The sequence below is a fragment of the Sturnira hondurensis genome, unplaced genomic scaffold (genome assembly GCF_014824575.4).
Source record: "Sturnira hondurensis isolate 20B ecotype Veracruz unplaced genomic scaffold, ASM1482457v3 Scaffold0021143, whole genome shotgun sequence".
Taxonomy (NCBI): Eukaryota; Metazoa; Chordata; class Mammalia; order Chiroptera; family Phyllostomidae; genus Sturnira; species Sturnira hondurensis.
In genome coordinates, this window is record NW_028093774.1 from 242,636 (window position 1) to 260,555 (window position 17,920).

General features: G+C 54.4%; 1 protein-coding gene across 3 annotated transcripts in view; it reads right to left on the reverse strand.

Moving 5' to 3' along the window:
- The window catches only part of TRAF3 (TNF receptor associated factor 3), a 103,852-nt gene extending 86,147 nt beyond the window's left edge, over nt 1-17,705 (reverse strand). For all 3 annotated transcript variants that reach the window (XM_037031140.1, XM_037031141.1, XM_037031139.1), the window contains exon 1: nt 17,503-17,705. The gene's annotated coding sequence lies outside the window, so the exon portion shown is untranslated. The remainder of the gene's footprint in view (nt 1-17,502) is intronic.
- Between the last annotated feature and the right edge of the window lie 215 nt (nt 17,706-17,920).

The following is a 17,920-nucleotide window of genomic DNA, read 5'->3' on the forward strand; positions in this document are numbered from 1 at the left end:
TCCAGCAAGGGACAGACGCCTGGGCCACCAGCACACCATGGGACGAGAAACGACACTGCAGGCTGACACCTGCAGGACAGGGAATCGGAGGTTCAGGAGCCCGCCTCTGCGGCGAGCAGGGCCGGAGCCTCCAGAGGACGCCTCAGACTGGCTGCTTGAAGGTGGACCGAGCCTCACTCACGGCACTCTAAGCGCAGGTGACTGACAGAGGATGCAGTTCCCAAGAGCCCCGAGACAAAGCTGAAAAGCCGGAGTAACTATCTTAACTCAGCTAGCACAAGGAAATAACTTTTTCATGTGAACCAGAACACAGAAAGGACACAAGCAAAGGGCACGTCATCCACGGTGTGACATGTGCCGCCCTCCTGCTCCACCCCGGCCCCTACCCTGCCACCCCGGCCCCTACCCCGCCCTCTTCACCGCGTTCTGGTGTGGAGATTCCTGAAGGAAACGGGGAGGGATAAGTGGCATCAGAAGCAGCAGCCCTGGCCGGGCAGATCAACCTGTCAGAGCTGTGTCAGGACAACAGGGTTGCGGGTTCGATCCCCAGGGTCAGGACACACACGAGAATCAGCTGGTGAGTGTGCAGGTAAGTGCAAAAACAAGTCGATGCTTCCCTCTCTCCCCATCCCTTCCTCCCCCCCTCTAAAAATCAGTAATTTTAAAATTTTTAAGTTAAAAAGCAGCAGCACTCCTGAAGATGTACAGGAGCAATTACTACCTCCCTGGGCACACGTCAGAGACCAGCCAACTTCTGGGACTCATAACAGAGACAGAACGAGAAACAGATGCCCCTCCCTGTGCCAAACATACATGCTAAGTACATACCACACACAAAACCTCACTGCATAATACCCTTCAAGATAAAAGTGAAGCTTCCAAGTAATTTTTAAAGGGAGCCAGTAGGAAGGGACATTTTACACACCGCAGTCCACAGAGCCCCTGCCCACCGCGCCGACAGAACGCCCTGCTGTCCAGGCCGTCCCACTTCCCAGGCGGGCGTTTTCCAAGAGCTCACTCCCAAATTCTTGGTCCTCAACACAGCCGGACAGATGACACACGGCAGTTGGAGTGTCCCCTTCAGGCCACAGCAGCATGTCTGGACGGGGACTGACGGCCCACGCCGCAGACGGTGCCGTGGAGGCGGCACCAGGTGGCAGTGTGTTCCGGAGCTGCAAGCACGCGCAGGGGGCTCCGAGTTCCCTCCCCCACCCAGGGGCAAGGGGCAGGCCTTCAGCCTCCACCTCCCCTCCCAGAACAATCCCCCAGCACAGCCCACGATTTCCAACCCCGCTGCCTCTGGAACTTCCCAAGAGAGACTCCACCCAAGGTGGAGGCGTAGGTAGACACACTGTACCTCCTCGAACCACCAAAAGAAGGGCAATGACAAATTTAAAAACAAAAACAACCAGAACTGCCAGAACATCGAACTATATGGAAGTCCGACACCCAAGGAGTTAAAGAAGAAATACCAATCCAGACCAGTAGGAGGGAGGGATTCGGGCAGGCAGCTGGCGGAGAGGACTCGTGGGGAGGAGTCAGACAACGGCGGAGGAGCGGGTGGTCCCACATTCACATGCGGATGAAGTGGGAAGAACAACTGAGGAGCAAGACAGACCGAACAGCCCAGGATTCCAGCGCCGGGAAATAAAGCCTCAGAACCGCTGGCTCTACAGACCTGTGGGGTTTGCGGCAGTGGCAGAGACTCCCAGCCTCACAGGAGAGTCCTTCGGAGAGACCCACAGGGGTCTGGAAGTTACACAAGCCCACCCACCAGGGAGTCAGTACCAGAAGGGCCCAGTTTGCTTGTGGGTAGCAGCGGAGGTGACTGAAAGTCACTGAGAGCAGAGAAAGTGGCATTGTTCCCTCTCAGACCCGCCCCCACATACAGTGCCACAACGCACTAACGTGGCTGCCCCACCCTGGTGAACCCCTAAGGCTCCGGCCGCTCATACGTAACAGGTGCGCCGAGACAAACATGGACCAAATGAAAGAACAGATCTGCCCTGGCTGGTGCAGCTCAGTGGATTGAGCACGGGCCTGCAAACCACAGGATCGCGGTTCGATGCCCACTCAGGGCACATGCCTGGGTTGCAGGCCAGTTCCCAGCAGGGGATGCACAAGAAGCAACCATACATTGATATTTCTCTTCCTCTCTCCTTCCCTTTCCCTCTAAAGATAAATAAATAAATATTTTTTTAAAAAAGAATCACACAAAGTTTAAAAAAAAAGTGAAATAAAAGAAAATGCACAGGGAGCCAACAGTGATGGGAGGAAACTGGGACTCAAATTAACAATTTGGAGCAGAAGGAAGAAATAAACATTCAACCGAAACAGAATGAAGAAACAAAAATTCAAAAAAATGAGGAGAGGCTTAGGAACCTCCAGGACATCTTTAATAAACATTCCAACATCCGAATCATAGGGGTGCCAGAAGGAGAAAAGTAAGAGCAAGAAACTGAAAACTTATTTGAAAAAATAATTAAGGAGAACTTTCCCAATATGGCAAAGAAAATAGACTTCCAGGAAGTCCAGGAAGCTCAGAGAGTCCCAAAGAAGTTGGGCCCAAGGAAGCACACACCAAGGCGCATCATCATTACATGACCTAAGATTAAATATAAGAAGAAAATCTTAAAAACAGCCAGAGAAAAGGAGACAGTTACCTACAAAGCAGTTCTCATCAGACTGTCAGCTGATTTATCAAAAGAAACCTTACAGGCAAGAAGGGGCTGGAAAGAAGTATTCCAAGTCATGAAAGGCAAGGACCTACATCCAAGATTGCTCTGTCCAGCAAAGCTTTCATTTAGAATGGAAGGGCAGATAAAATGCTTCCCAGATAAGGTCAAGCTAAAGGAGTTCATCATCACCAAGCCCTTAATATACGAAATGTTAAAGGGACTTACCTAAAAAAAAAAAGAAGATCAAAACTATGAACAGTAAAATGAAAACCAACTCACAACTATCAACTGAAAATAAGAAAAAAAACTAAGCAAACAACTAGAACAGGAACAGAATCACAGAAATGGAGATCACATGGAGAGTTATCAGTGGGGGAGGGGAGGAGGGAGAATGGCAGGAAAGGTACAGGGAACTGGAAGCATAAATGGTAGGTACAAAATAAACAGGGGGCATTAAGAAAGAATAGTGTGGGAAATTGAGAAGCTGAAGAACTTATATGTACAACACATGGCCATGAACTAAGGTGGGGGGAATGTGGGTGGGAGGGGGGATGCGGGGCAGAGGGGAATAAAGAGGGAAAAAAATGGAACTGTAGTAGCATAACCAATAAAATATACTTTAAAAAAGAATTTCTAAAACATACAATACCTGTCCACTCAGGGGCACTGACCTCTTTTCCTAGATTGTCAGATTAAAAAATGACAATAGCCAGCACAACAACAGCTGCCTGGTGTGAATGAATCAAAATTATATCTATAGACTTCTGGCCAAGATGGAGGAATAGGTGGAAACACTGTGCCTCCTTGCACAACCGAGTTTAAAGACAACGAAGTTTTAGCAACAAAAATGCAACCAAAACAGAGAGAAAAATTGAACTGTATGGAAGTCCGTCTGAAGACAACAAACCACTCAGCCAGACCGGTGCGAGGGGTGGAGTCAGTGGCCGGCGGAGAGGAGTCCCAACAGGAAAAAGCAGCTGGACTGACCCAGGTGCACAGGCAGCTGTTGGCAGATCCCAGGTGTGGGGTGGCAACAGGTAGACCCAGTGGGGGCGCAAGGCGGCTGGCTGACTGCGGTCACACATTCACATGCAGATAAAACAGGCAAAGGAGCGAGCAGTGAGACAGACTGTGCAAACCAGGGCCCCAGAAACGGGAATTAAAGCCTAAAAGCACCAATTGGAAAAACTTTCAGGGGTCAAGGTGCTGGGAGACGCTCCCAGGCTCAGAGACAGTTCGTTGGAGAGACCCACAGGGTCCTGGAGGGTGCACAAGCCCACACACCGGGGAACCAGCACCAGAAGGGCCCAATTTGCTTGGGGGGAAATCCAAGAGAGAGTAGAACAAGCGCCATTGCCCCTCTCTGACCACACCCTCACATACAGTGAGCGTCACAACCCAAGACTGGGTTGCCCCACCCTGGTGAACACCTAAGGCTTCGCCCCACATATGTAACAGGCACGAACAACCAAAACATTATGACTCAAGCAGAAGAACAGCTCAAAGCCCCAGAGCCAATACTTCTAAGCAACAAAGAGATAGCCAACCTATCAGATACACAGTTCAAAACACTGGTGATCAGGATGCTCACAGAACTGGTTAATTTTAGTCACAAATTAGAGGAACAAATGAAGGCTAAACTAATTGAAATGAAGGAAAATGCACAGGAAACCAATAGTGATGGGAAGGAAACTGGGACTCAAATCAAGGGAGTGGACCAGAGGGAAGAAAGAAACAACCAAACAGAAAAGAAGGAAGAAACAAAAACTCAAAAAAATGAGGAGAGGCTTAGGAACCTCCAGGATATCTTTAAACGTTCCAACATCTGAATTATAGGGGTACCAGAAGGGGAAGAGGAAGAGCGACAAGTAGAAAACTTATTTGAACAAATAATAAAGGAGAACTTCCCCAGTCTGGCAAAGGAAATAGACTTCCAGGAAGCTCAGAAAACCCCAAAGAAGTTAGACCCAAGGAGGAACACACCAAGGCATATCATCATTACATTAGCCAAGATTAAAATGAAGGAGAGAATCCTAGAAGCAGCAAGAGATAAGGGGACAGTCACCTACAAAGGAGTTCCCATCAGACTGTCAGCTGATTTCTCAAGAGCCTTCCAGGCAAGAAGGGGCTGGAAAGAAGTATTCCAAGTCATGAAATCCAAAGACCTACATCCAAGATTGCTCTATCCAGCAAAGTTTTCATTTAGACTGGAAGGGCAGATAAAGTGCTTCTCAGATAAGGTCAAATTCAAGGAGTTTATCATCACCAAGCCCTTATTATATGAAATGTTAAAGGGACTTATCTAAAAAAAAAGAAGATAAAAAATATGAACAGTGAAAGGACAGCAAACTCACAGTTACTAACAACCACACCTAAAACAAAAGCAAATCAAGAGGACAGCTAGATCAGGAGTGGAACCACAGAAATGGAGATCACATGGAGGGTCAGCAACAGGGGAGTGGGAGGAGGAGAAGGGGGGAGAAGGTACAGAGAATAAGTAGCATAGATGGTGGGTAGAAAATAGACAGTGGAGAGGGCAAGAATAGTATGGGAAATATAGAATCTAAAGAATTTGTGACACATGGACATAAACTAAAGGGGGTATTGGTGGGGGAGGGGTGTGCAGGGTGAAGGGGAATGAAGGGGGAAAAACGGGACAACTGTAATGACATAATCGACAAAAAATATTTTTAAAAATTATACCTACATTTTTAGTCAGATCAGCAAAAATGGAACATTTTTTTGGAGTGTGTCAGAATCCAGTCATTAGCTGCTGTGTGCCGTGAGAGGAAGGAGCCGGCGAACCATGGCTCCGGCAGCCTGAGCGGCCGCATAACAGGCCCAGCCACCCTGGCAGACGGGCATCGGCAGAGACACTGGCACTGCACAGAGGGACCGACCTCTGACTGTCGGGGCACGTGAGCACAGCTGTCTTGGACCCTCCAGACCAGACCTTAGGCCAGAGACACGTCAGCGAGTGCCCCGAGTGCATGCCCTGCAGAGTGGAGAAGAATCGCCCAGCTGAGCCCTGCCTGGCCAGCTGCAGAACCCTGAGAGCTGACAGCAGACACCTGTTCCAGGTGCTTCATGTGGTCTGTCAGCAGCAGTCACTGCCTGGAACCACCTGTGGCTCTTTCAGGAAGTGACCAGGGCCCTTCTCTCCTGTCCCGGTGTCAGGGACACAGAGCCCCTTCCTCCCGTCCCCCTGGTGGACGCAGAGTTTGGTGGTGGTGTCAGCCAGGGTCTTCCCAGCTAGAAGCCACTTTTGGGCCAACCTGGCACTGGGAGGCGCGAGGCAGGTGGTAGACAACTGGATGGTCAGAGAGCTCCCCTGTCTGCTTCAGAGCCCTGCTAGGACCTGCCACACGGCTGGGGCCCCGGGAGGGCAGGGCTTGGAGTGCTGGGGAAACGCCCGGGAGTGACAAGACGCAGTCTGCACCCAACACCGAAGCCAGACCAGGACAGCACGGGGGCGAAAACTAAGGGCCAACGTCCCTGAGGAATGCAGATGCAAAAATTCTTAAAAAAAAACAACAAAAACCAACAACCTGTGAAAAGGATTAAACCCACAATGAGGCGAGATTCATCCTGGGAAAGCAAGGGCGGGTCAACACGCCCAAATCCATTGATGAGACACACTACATTAACAGAATGGAGGGGTCACACGGTCCCAGGAAGAGACACAAGTATCTGACAAACTCCAACAACCTTTCACGGTGAAACACTCAGCAACGCAGGAACTGAAGGGAACTTCCCTACCATGATAAAGGGCGTTTATTTTTAAAAACCCACACCTGACTTCTCAGTCAACAGAGCATGTCTGAGACCTTCCCCTCAGATCGGGCACAGGCCAGGCCTCCTGCCCTCGCTGCTGCCGCCGCCATTCGGAACTGCACGAGCCCCCGCAGAGCAACGAGGCAAAGCAGAAATGGGGGCGTCCAAAGGGGAAGAGAGGGAGAGAGCCCTCTATTTATGCCTGACACGACTGTACAAAGATGACCCCAGAGAACCCACAGAAAAGGGCTGCAGCTGATAACAGAATGCAGCAAAGTCGCAGGGTATGCGATCACCGCACAAAACCAGCTACGGTTTGGTGAACAAGCAGTGAGCAACCCGGGCACTGAACTGAGGGAAGGACTCCGTTGGCAGTGGCATCAAGAAGAACGCAACGTCCGGGAATAAATGTAACCGAGGAGTGAAGAAGATCTGGGGGCTGCACCAGCAACATCTCGCTGAAAGAAATTAAAGATACAGATAATCGCAAAGGCACCCCGTGGTCATGGACTGAAAAATTCATTTACTTGTTTTTCAGAGAGGGGGGAAGAGAGGGAGGAGAGGTCGAGAGACATCGACCGGTGGCCTCTCACACGTGCCCCAACCAGGGACCAGGGACCAGGCCTGCACCTGCGCCCACACTGGGAATCGAACCGGTGACGCCCAGCCCACTGGTCCACACCAATCAGGGCAGAAGACTGAATACTGTTAGATGGCAACTCCCAAAGCAGAGTCAATGCAATTCCCATCAAAATTCTAAATTGTTTTTGCAGATGGAGAAAAACTGAATTTCAAATTACTATGGAGCCCCAAGGGGTTCCAAATAGCCAAAGCATACTGAAAAAAATAGTTGAAAAACTCACACTTCTCAAACTTACTTCAAAATTTTCTAGCCCTGACTGGTGTGGCTCAGTGGGTTGGGTGCCACCCCACAAAGTGAAAGGTTGCCAGTTCGATTCCCAGTCAGGGCCCCAAGCCTGGGTCGCGGGTCCCATCCTCAGTCGGGGTGTGTGTGAGAGGCAACTGATCGAGGTTTCTCTCGCACACAGATGTTTCTCTCCCTCTCTTTCTCCCTCCTCTCCCCCCCTCAATAAATACATAAAATCTTATTTTAAAACTTTGTATAAATCTATAGTAACTAAAAAAACAGTATGCTACTGGCATAAAGACAGACATCTAGACCATGGGAATTAGAGCCTAGAAAAATATTCAAACGTACATTGCCAACGGATTTCCAACAAGGACGCCAAGGCCATCTGGCGGGAAAGGAACAGCCCGACCTTCGACACACAGGGCTGGTGGGACTGGACAAGCACGAGCCCCAGAGTGAAGGGGAGCCCTGCCTCGCTCCATGGGTCCGAGTGAACTCAAAACAGATCAAAGACCTAAATGTGAGAGCTAAAACTATAAAACACAGAAGTAAATCTTCATGACCTTGGATTGGGCAATAACTTCTCAGATTTGATACCAAAAGCAACAGCAACAGAAGAAAGAAACAAATAAATTGGACATTATCAAAATTTAAAACTCTTAAACATCAAAGAACATTATCAACACTGTAAAAAAACCCTACAGAATGAAAGAATTTTTAAATCATATATCTAATAAGGATTTCATATCCAAAATATGTAAGGAACTCTTACAACTCAACAACAAAAAGACAAACCCAACTAAAACACGGGCAAAGGGCTGGCGTGAATAGACACTGCTCTACAAAAGATACACATGAAAAGATAGAAGATGTTCAAGGTCAATATCGCTGGTCAGTAAGGCAATACAAAGCCACAATGAGATACACTTTATATCCACTCAAATAGCTTTAATCAGAAAAGCAAAATAAATGTTGCCAAAGATGTGCAGAAATCGGAACCCCAGCACACTGCTGGTGGGAATAAGTTAAATGCAAAACTACCAGGAGACCAGCATTTCCCGAGAGAAAGGGAAACAGACGTGAGCACACACCAGTCACCACAGCCAAGAGGTGAAAGCCGCCCGACGTCCGTCAGAAGGTGAAGGGCACCTGCACGGCAGCGCCGACACACAGCGGGACACTCCTCGGCCACCAGTGAGAGCAGAGCGCGGACACAGGCTCCGGCCTGGACACCCCGGCAGCACGGTGCCAAGTGGAGAGCGGGCCATGAGGGCTCGTCACGGGGCGTGACTCCTGTAAATGGGACGCCCAGAACGGGCAAAGCCATACAGACAGAGAGCAGATTAGAGAAGGGGAATAGGAAATGGTTACGTAATGAGTGCGGGGGTTTTACGGGGCGATGGGAAAGTTGTGAAACCGGAGAGAACTAGTGTCTGCATAACACTGTGAACACGCTGAGCACCACCAAACTCTAACTTGAAACGAGTTAACTGTGCACCATGGGAATTTTGCCTCAGTAAGAGACAATGTGCTTGGACTACAGGTCACTCATTCAGTCACTCACACTCTTTCATCTCCAGCACACGGGCTGGGGGATGAACCTGTACAACCGTCTGCGACGGACTGAGAGAGGACACATGGCGAGGGACCAGTGAATGACAACATGAGCTGTGTTGTGTGTGTGCACCCAGGACTGCGTCCTTCCCACAGGTCTCCGCTCTCTGGGCACTGCTTTCACCGGGGACCTGCTGATTGGCTTTTAGAGAGAGGGGAAGGGATGCGGAGACCAGGAGAGAAACGACGACGGTGGCCTCTCATGAGCAACCGGACCGGGGACTGAACCCACAACCCAGGCATGTGCCCTGACGGGGACTCAAAGCCCATACACACTCCAGCTGAGTCACACTGGCCAGGGCAACATGGGCTGTTTTAATTGGGGTGTTCAGTTGCCCTGGCCGGTGTGGCTCAGGGGATTGAGCACCAGCCTGCGAACCAAAAGGTCACCAGTTCAATTCCCAGTCAGGGCACAGGCCTGGGTTGCAGGCCAGGCCCCCAGTAGCGGGCTCATGAGAGGCAACCACACACTGATGTTTCTCTCCCTCTCTTTCTCCCTCCCTTCCCCTCTCCCTAAAAATAAATTTAAAAAAAGAAAAATTTGGGGGTCTTCAGGGAAGATCTCCTGGAGGGAGCCTATGAACTGTTCTGCTAAATAGCGAAGAAAATGACATAGATTCGAATTCATCGCAAACCCACGTACGCAAAAACTGCTTTTCTAAATCAACAGACGGCTACCTAAGTACAGACGTTCCTTTCTGTGCAAAGACACAGTAATCGTTGGTTCCCAGACCTTTCAATCTTGGTCAAGATCATTTCTTCACAGTCCAGGAATGTGCCCCCTGGAGACTTCCAGGGCCAGGCTGTACCCCTGAGAGGGCCCCTCACCCGCCTTTGGGAGACGGCTCGGGCAAGGAGAGAGGGAGCCAAGCCAGCGTCACTTTCGATCCCCAGAGCGACCTTTTCATAAGCGAGGGCTCTGAGGTTCAGAGCAAAAGCAACCTGCCATCACAGCCAAAGGGAAGGTCGGACTCAGATCGGATTCAGATCGGGCCTGACTCCCGACCCGTACTCCCGGCACAGCTTCGGCCAAACCGTGGACACACGACGGAGTGGCCCTGTCCTCGGGGCACCCGTCGTAACACCCCCCAGGACGCCCTGGGGCACCCCCACCCTAGAGGGGGCAGGCTGGCTCTGCACACCAGGCCCTGCCAGCCCATCGCGCTGCCTCCACCCAACAGGGCCACCATGTGAAAGAGCACCCTGTCCCTGTAGCCGGTGTCCTGCTGGGCCCGTTCCTCCTGGCCCCTCTGGGAGCAGGCACCGGGGGCTGTGACACAACCCACTCCCATGGCTGCCCCTCCCGGCTCCGGGACACGACACGGCAGCGGCCCGGCAGCGGCCCAGCAGCAGCGCCACTGGAAGCCCACTCCCACAGAGCGGCCTCCGTCGCCATGCCCTGCTGACTGTGGGGGAGGCTTGCCTGCCCTTGCGGTGTGTGACCACCAGGGGCCCGCAGCTCTAGTCGAATCCCAGGTGGCCGGGCAGGCCCTTCGCCGGGCAGGCCGCAGCCGGCGCGCTCTCTACGGAGTGACCAGGCCTTGGGGACGTGCTCGGCACGAACGCGCCGATGCCGAGAGAACCCTGTCCAGACAATCTCCACATGCCACCATCACCACAGACACCAGTTTAAATGTAAACTGAAGCAGGGAAGCAGGGCTGGGAATGCCACTCAGCAAGACGTGAGCAGCATCTGAAGAGCAGCTGGAAATGAACCTTCGTTCTAATTTTGTATTTACTGATTTTTTAGAGAGAGGAAGGGAGGAAACAGGAAAGAGAGAGAAGCGTCAGTTTGCTGTTCTGTGTATTGATGCACTCACTGGTGGATGCTTGGATGTGCCCTGACCGGGGATCAAACCTACAACCTTGGCTCCTCAGGACAAGCTCCAACCAGCTGAGCCACCCAACCAGGGCTCTCACTGCCTATAACAGCTGCTGAATGAAACCTCGCTGCCACAGGACAGTAACTCGGAACAGAAAGAAGCCAGAGCAGGCAGAGCAGATTGGAGAAAGGAAAGGAAAGGAAAGGAAACATACGCTGGAAACATACACAAATACTTTGAAAGGCAGCGTACCCAGCAAAGCTAAAGCATTCAGGATCTGGAGGCAAAACTTAACAAGTCTAGAGTATCAACAAAATCCCACAGTAGACCATGAGCCAGCTCACACAGCCCACGGAGCACAGGGACGAGGACAGGGACTTGGCGGGGAGGGGTCCCGCAGACCTGTTGCTCCTCCTCCTCCCCCCTGGAAGCCGGAGCTGCCTGGCCTCCACTTTTGGGGCTGGCGCCGGGGCGGCACCAGGGCGGCACCAGGGCAGCAGGCTGGCTCCCGCTCCTCAGAGGGGACGCTGGGAGCAGGGGACCTGGGCCCTGCCTCTGCTGGCTGCCCCAGCGCCCCCCACTGGTGCGTGACCGAGGGCGTCCTCTGGCTGGCTCGCCCGCCGCACAGCGGCGCCTCGGAGGCAGTGTGGTCACTGAGCATCTCACCTGACTTGTTAGCTTTGGCAACCATCACTGACTGCGCTGAGTAAGTTCTCAAAATACGGGTGTTGATTAAATAATCCTCAACTAACACAAGCTGGAATTAGACGCCAAACAGCTACCCTGGGGGCAGGCAGCTCTCTGGGCAACGGAGAACGCAGGGAAAAGCTCTACTCTGGGAGACTGGTCCCGCGTCACATCCTGGCCTGGTCAAGAGCCCCTCACCAAACACGCGGAGCCTCAGCCGCCTCCCACGGGAAGGAGGGAACTCCCCTAGCAGGTCTCCACGGCCCTACTGAGACCTAACACGCACGTTCACATCCCTGCACCTCCACACGCGGACGCTGCCCTCAGTCCTGTGGGCGTGTGTGTCGGTGGGGGCCTCGCCGTCCACCCCTCTCCTCATGAGCGGGCACTGCGGGTGCTGGGCGTGGCGCTCTCAGCCCCTTCCCAGGAAGGGAGACTGACTCCACAGGCCCAGAGGCAGGACCGCGACCCCCCCCACATGTGGGTGAACTGGGGAGGGGGGACAGCCCTGGGCCACATGGTCGGATGCCAGGAGACCCTCGAGGACCCCAGGGAAGCCAAGGATAAACACAACGCACCTTCTGGAAGGTCAACCACACTCAAAATTGGGGAAACAGTGTTTATGTTAAAAAAATCAGACATGTTACTGACTGCAACAAAAAATTCGTATTAAATTTTAAGATAAAAATTAAAAGGTCCAAGACAGACTGCGCCATGCCCACTGCATGCCCGCCGCACACAGGCTTCCCCTGAAACCAGGACCCTGTGTCCGCCGCGTCACAGCGTCTCACACATCAGGCCGTCCCTAATGCACACGGCAGAGCCTAGTTTCTACAGCGAAGCTGTGACTTCTGGGCATTACTGGTCAAGGAAGGACTAAAGAGATCTGGTTTCCCCATTCCTCTGCGAGTCACTAAAGGCACCCAAGAGCCTGGGCAGCTGGGGCTCAGTGGACTGAGGGCAGCCTGCAAACAAAAGGGTCGCCAGGTGAATTCCCGGTCAGAGCACAGGCCTGGGTTGCAGGCCAGGTGCCCAGTGGGGGGCGTGCGGGAGGCAGCCACAACACTGGTGTTTCTCTCCCTTCCTTTTTCCCTCCCTCCCTCCTCTAAAAATAAATAAATGAACAAAATCTTTAAAAGTAAAAAGCACCCAAGAAAGCCACAATGTCAAAGGAAGTCTCCCGTCACACCAGCCCCAAATGTACCCAGGCAGGGAGCTCCCCACTGCCAGCGGGGGCACCGTCAAGGTGGCAGCTGAAAGGCCTGTGGCCCGCCCAACTGCCCTGCCCAGCTACGTGGGACCTCAGCGTGGCAGCTGTCCCAGGCCCTGGCCCCCACGCCTGCAGGTGCTGGACACACGCACTGCAGGAGGCTCTGTCCCGGCCCTGCCCCAGGGGAGGGGCGAGGCCCGACACGCAGCTTGACACGAAGCTCGTTCCCGCTGGTGCACACATGCCTCCTACCAGGCACCAGTCACTCTTCCAGGGCACAAGCGTCTCTGAAAACTTCGCTCAGCCATCGCCACTCAGAGGCACTCGGGGTTCACCCTCTCCGTGCAACTGTTGTCCTGAAGCAGGGCATCTGCCCCCCAGCCCACAGCCCGAGTGCAGCCTGGGAGGCCTGTGAGCGTGGCCCCACGCCGAACCGGACGTTTACTCCAAACACCAGGAGACCTTTATCGTGATGACATGTCACAACAAACTTGACGTGCGGCCCAAGACAGCCCTTCTCCCCGTGTGGCATGGAGACACCAGAAACGGGGTTGGACACCCCATTAAAGAACGTGTGGCGCCACTGGGTCAACCAAGTGTGCCTTTCTCTTCACGCACAGAAACCGAGTTTCCAGTCAGCATGCTTTTAGGGTCTGCTGTAGAGTCAAGTGTTTACACTGGGAAGGAAATCAGGGTATCAAGTCAGCACGTGTAACATCCTTCGTGGCAGAACGGCACTGTGAGAAGCTACCCAAAACTCTGCCTGTGGCATTAAAATCAGCATGCAGCAAACCCTTCAAGTCCATCATGAAAGGAAATTATAGGGCCCAATTTTTATTTCTTGAGAACTAAAGATGTTTGAGTCATTTCGGCGGGGGGAGCCCTGGGCAAAGGGCTTTTTTCCATTTACTCCCCTCACCCTTTCCTGCCGTGCCCTGCCCACCTGGAGGAACAGCAGGGAAAGCAGGGAGCCCCGCCCAGGGGGGGCTGGCCGCTGTGGTCCCCGCCACAGTTGGGCCCCTTCCTGGGGGCACATAGCCTGACCCACTGGAGCTCCGGGTCCGCAAGGGCCTGGGAGGAGACAGAGAACCCTGGGATGGTGGCACCTGGGCGCCCAACGGAGCAGCGGCATCGCCAGCACCGCGCCCCTGGTGAGCAGCAGCAGGACGGCAAGTCACCAGGTCCCGCCGTTCGGAAACACCCGGGGCCTGGTGAGGACTGCCATTCTCGGGCCCTCCCTGTGCCACCTCCTGGGAGCCTCCCCAAGACCCAGGCCAGCGGGGAGCTCTCCCTTCGCTGAACGGCTCCAGCCCCCCAGTCCGCCACACGACCCGCTACTTCACTGTAGCCTGCGCCTCGGTGACGCCGGACTCTCTCCAGGGGTCCTCACAGTCTTGCTGAGGGCAGAGTGGTGAACTCTCCCTCGCCCTTCTCCCCCCAGCGCCCGTCCTGGCGCTGGCTCAGTCACTCCCCGCAGGTCCTGCACCTCCTCCCCAGCGTGGGGGCCCAGACGCCCAGACTTGTGCAGACCACACCTTTAAAGGCAGGCGGCGTCTCTCAGCCATCCTGGCACTGTAACCAGAACATCAGGGGAACTCGGGCCCATTAATTGAACATTAAATTAAATGAGAAAAAGACTCCCAAGTCCCAGCTAATGATCCACTTGTCTCGAGGAATGAGAACACAGGAAGAGATTCCAACCTGATGCCCACAGTCGACAGAAACCAGGAGTCAGCTGCATTCACGCCACCACCTCACCACCTGTCCGCCTGAGCCCACAGCATCCGCACAGGAAGACCAAAAACCCAGCCAAGGACAGGTTCTAATGCTCCCCCTCCCGAGGCCGCTCAGTTCCCAGCACCCTCCACGCCTAGGTGGGTGCTCTGCGGGACAGCCGATGAGGGCTCCACGTGAGAGGGCTGGTTTGTGTGTTTCAGTTCATTAGGGAGAACAGGCATTACCCAAACACACACAATGTTTTCTTCCATTTCTTCACTCTCTAGTTTAAAATTGCATTTCCTGCCCTGGCTGGTGTGGCTCAGTGGATTGAGCGCCTGCCTGTAAACCAAAGGGTCACTGTTCGATTCCCAGTCAGGACACATACCTGGGTTGTGGGCCAGGTCCCCAGTAGGGGGCGCACAAGAGGCAACCACACACTGATGTTTCTCTCCCTTTCTCCTTCCCTTCCCCTCTCTAAGAATAAAGAGATGAATAAAATCTTTAAAAAATAAAATGTAAAAAAACTGCATTTCCTTCTATTTCCATTAGCTCCTTTGGACCCACAGCCAGCTAACAGCACGCTGCACCATCCGTGTGCATCCCTCTGTGGCCCTCCTGACTGCAGGTGTCAGGCCCTCTGGCGCTGGCTTCGTGTCTCTTGCCCAGCGCAGGTCCGAGCATCTTCTCCACATTTAGGCCTCGGCTGCCGCTCTCTGGTCACCCTCTAAATAGGCCGGCCTCACCTCCTCCTTCCCCAGCTTCTCCCTGCATCTTCAGCCAATATGAGGACTCTCCTGACCCCCACCCCCAGATACTTCTGCTTCCTCTGTGAGCGCCTGTAAAGAAGCACCCAAGGGGTTCTGATCTCGTAGAACCGTGTTGGAGGACCTTGGTCATAAGATGTCTCCTCTGCTAAGTTACAGTTCTTAAACTGACCACTGCAAGGGAACTCAGCTGTTGCGTAATACCTGATAGGTTAGATGGCTTCCTGCTGCGAGAGTCTGGCTGGAAGAAGGGGAGAGCAGAGATGGGCAAATTTAATGCAATTTCCTTTGTTTGCTCCAGCTAGCCCAGACTTGCAACACCACAGTGACAGTTTCGTCTTTCTGGAAGCACACCTTTAACATCATCAGAAAAAAGGACTTTAGAGGAGTAAACCATTTTCACCCTTTGGCTCATTAGCATATCTATGCTGACAACCCCCAGGAAGGTCCCTCTCCACCTGCAGAGTGAAAAATGGAAGGGACTCTGGCAGGGATGCTTTCAGAACCAAAACCCAAAACGCCGGGAAACAGCAGGAAACCACTGAGATGTTCCCCTTACACCAAGGACCGCGCTCAGGGCACGAGCAACAGCAGGAATGTTTTGTAGGGACACTGTTTAACCGAAGCAGTGGCCACTGCTGCCTGCCTGGCGCCTGGGAAGTGTCTGCACACCCTTCCCACTGAGTGAGGCCATCTCATTAATTCCAAAATAAATGGGCAGTGTCCAAGGAAAATAACCTGTCTTCTTTCCGCCTCACAGAAAAATTCACATGAGTGTCTTAAAAAAAAAAGTCTGGAATTCTCCCTGCCAGCTCCGCCTGCATGCCTGACTCCTGCATTGTGACAGCTGGCACAGATGGCGTCTGGGAGAGACCCCTCACATCGCAGACCTCAGGGGCTGAGGTCTGATCTCTAGGAGGGAGGCGGGCTCCCCAGCCCAGCTCCTGCCACCTGCGCCCACTCTGGCTAGGGCTCCCAACCCTGCAGGGCATTCCCCAGTTCTCACCCTGGGAAGGCTTATTTTGTTTTGGCCAAAAAAATCTGTCGTCTCCCGACTGACTGTGAACATACAGCTTGTCACAAGGCAGGGACCAGGCAGACCCTGGCTCCCAATGGAAGAGCCAATGGCTATCCTCACTGAGGCCAGACTCCTGCCCAGGATGCATGCAGTCTTGTCCCCGGGCCATTTCCAAAGATGTGAAAGGCGCGAGAAGGCTTCAGCACCAACTGCTGCCCGCCCCCCCCCCGGGTCATTTCCTTACATGAGGGTTTCATAGGCACACAGGGGACAGAACACAACATGTCCAAAAGCTTCAGCCGTGTGTGCTCACCGCAAACGCTAGAGAAAAAAAAATTATGGCTCCTCCTCAGTGGTGTGCTGTGAATGTAAATCAAGAAGCGGCAACAACGCTGCTCAATACGGCCCTTATGACTCCACAGAAATACATGCACAGGGCGCACACTCACACACACACACACACACACACAGTCCCGTGTCATTCGGAAATCTGATTCACAGCTTCACACGAAAAACGTGACATAAAACTGTCTCCTCCAGAGGCCCGGGAACCGAAGGCTTCTTAAATTTCAGAGCACGTCCACAGCGCCCCATCCATTTCCATTTCATGCTACGCTTCCCAGCTAAAGGTAAAGCCTCCCGCACAGGATTCTCCCCAAAGGTCTGCACATCAGAGCGCGGTCCACGCGGGGCGACGGTGGGCAGGCGGCGGAGCGCGCGAGCGGCAGCCCGGCGCCTGCGGGCGGAATTCGCCCCCGGCCGGCGGCGCAGCGCTCGGCCCAGGGCGCCCGTTCTGACCTTCCGCGTCAGCGAAGGTGGAATGCGTGCTTTCTGCCCCAAACGGGTGCCCGGGCCCGCCCGCCGCCAGGCCACTGCAGCTCGGACTATGAATCAGTCGGCGGCTCATCTGCAGGGGAATGACTCAGTATAAACTTTTAAATAATGGCTCAAAAAGAGACACGCCGCCGGCCCGGAGCGAGCACTCCCGTCCGCGCGGACACCGAGCCAGCCGGCTTCTCCCGGGACGGACGCCCGCCGCGCAGCAGATGCTGCTTTCTCGCCGCCCCGAGGAGGGTCACGTTCGCAGGAGGCCTGGGCGCCCCGTTTCCTGAAAAGCTACGGAGCCCCGGCCCCGGGCCTGTCCCCGAGCACAAAGTTTCCCGAAGTTGAGGCGTCCGGGCGGCGGGCGGGCCGACGGGGACCGGGCGAGGCGGCGCCGCACTGGACACCGGCCGCCCGGCGCCAGGCCTGCGCCGCTCCGGCCCCGCGCCGCCGCCGAGGGCGCGGGATGGAGCCCCGAGATAGACCCGCCGGGCCCGCCCGCTCGCCGCCGCCGCCCCTTACCCGCGGTCCGCCGCCGCTCGCCGGCTCAGGGACTCCGGGCGCGTCCTCCGCCGCGGTCCGCAGCGTCCTGCTCCCCGGGCAGCCCCATGTCGGGGGGCGGGGAAGGGCCGGCGGCCGCCGCCGCCGCCGGCTGGAAAGTCCCTGCTGGGCTGCAACCCGGCTCGCGCACGCGGCGCCCGGCCGCGCCGCGCTCCCTCGCGCCCNGCCGCGGTCCCCGCCCCCGGCCGCCGCGCGCCCAGGCGTCCCCCTTTCCGGGTCAAAAAGCCACGCAGGCCGCGTGGGGCCCAGGAAGTGCAGGTTTCCTCGCGGTCGGGAGTGATGGCGTCACCCAGCTCACCAGGGCAGCCGCCCTCCCTCACACTCACTCGTCCACACTGGCACAGTCACGGCCACTCACACACACACTCACGGGCACCAC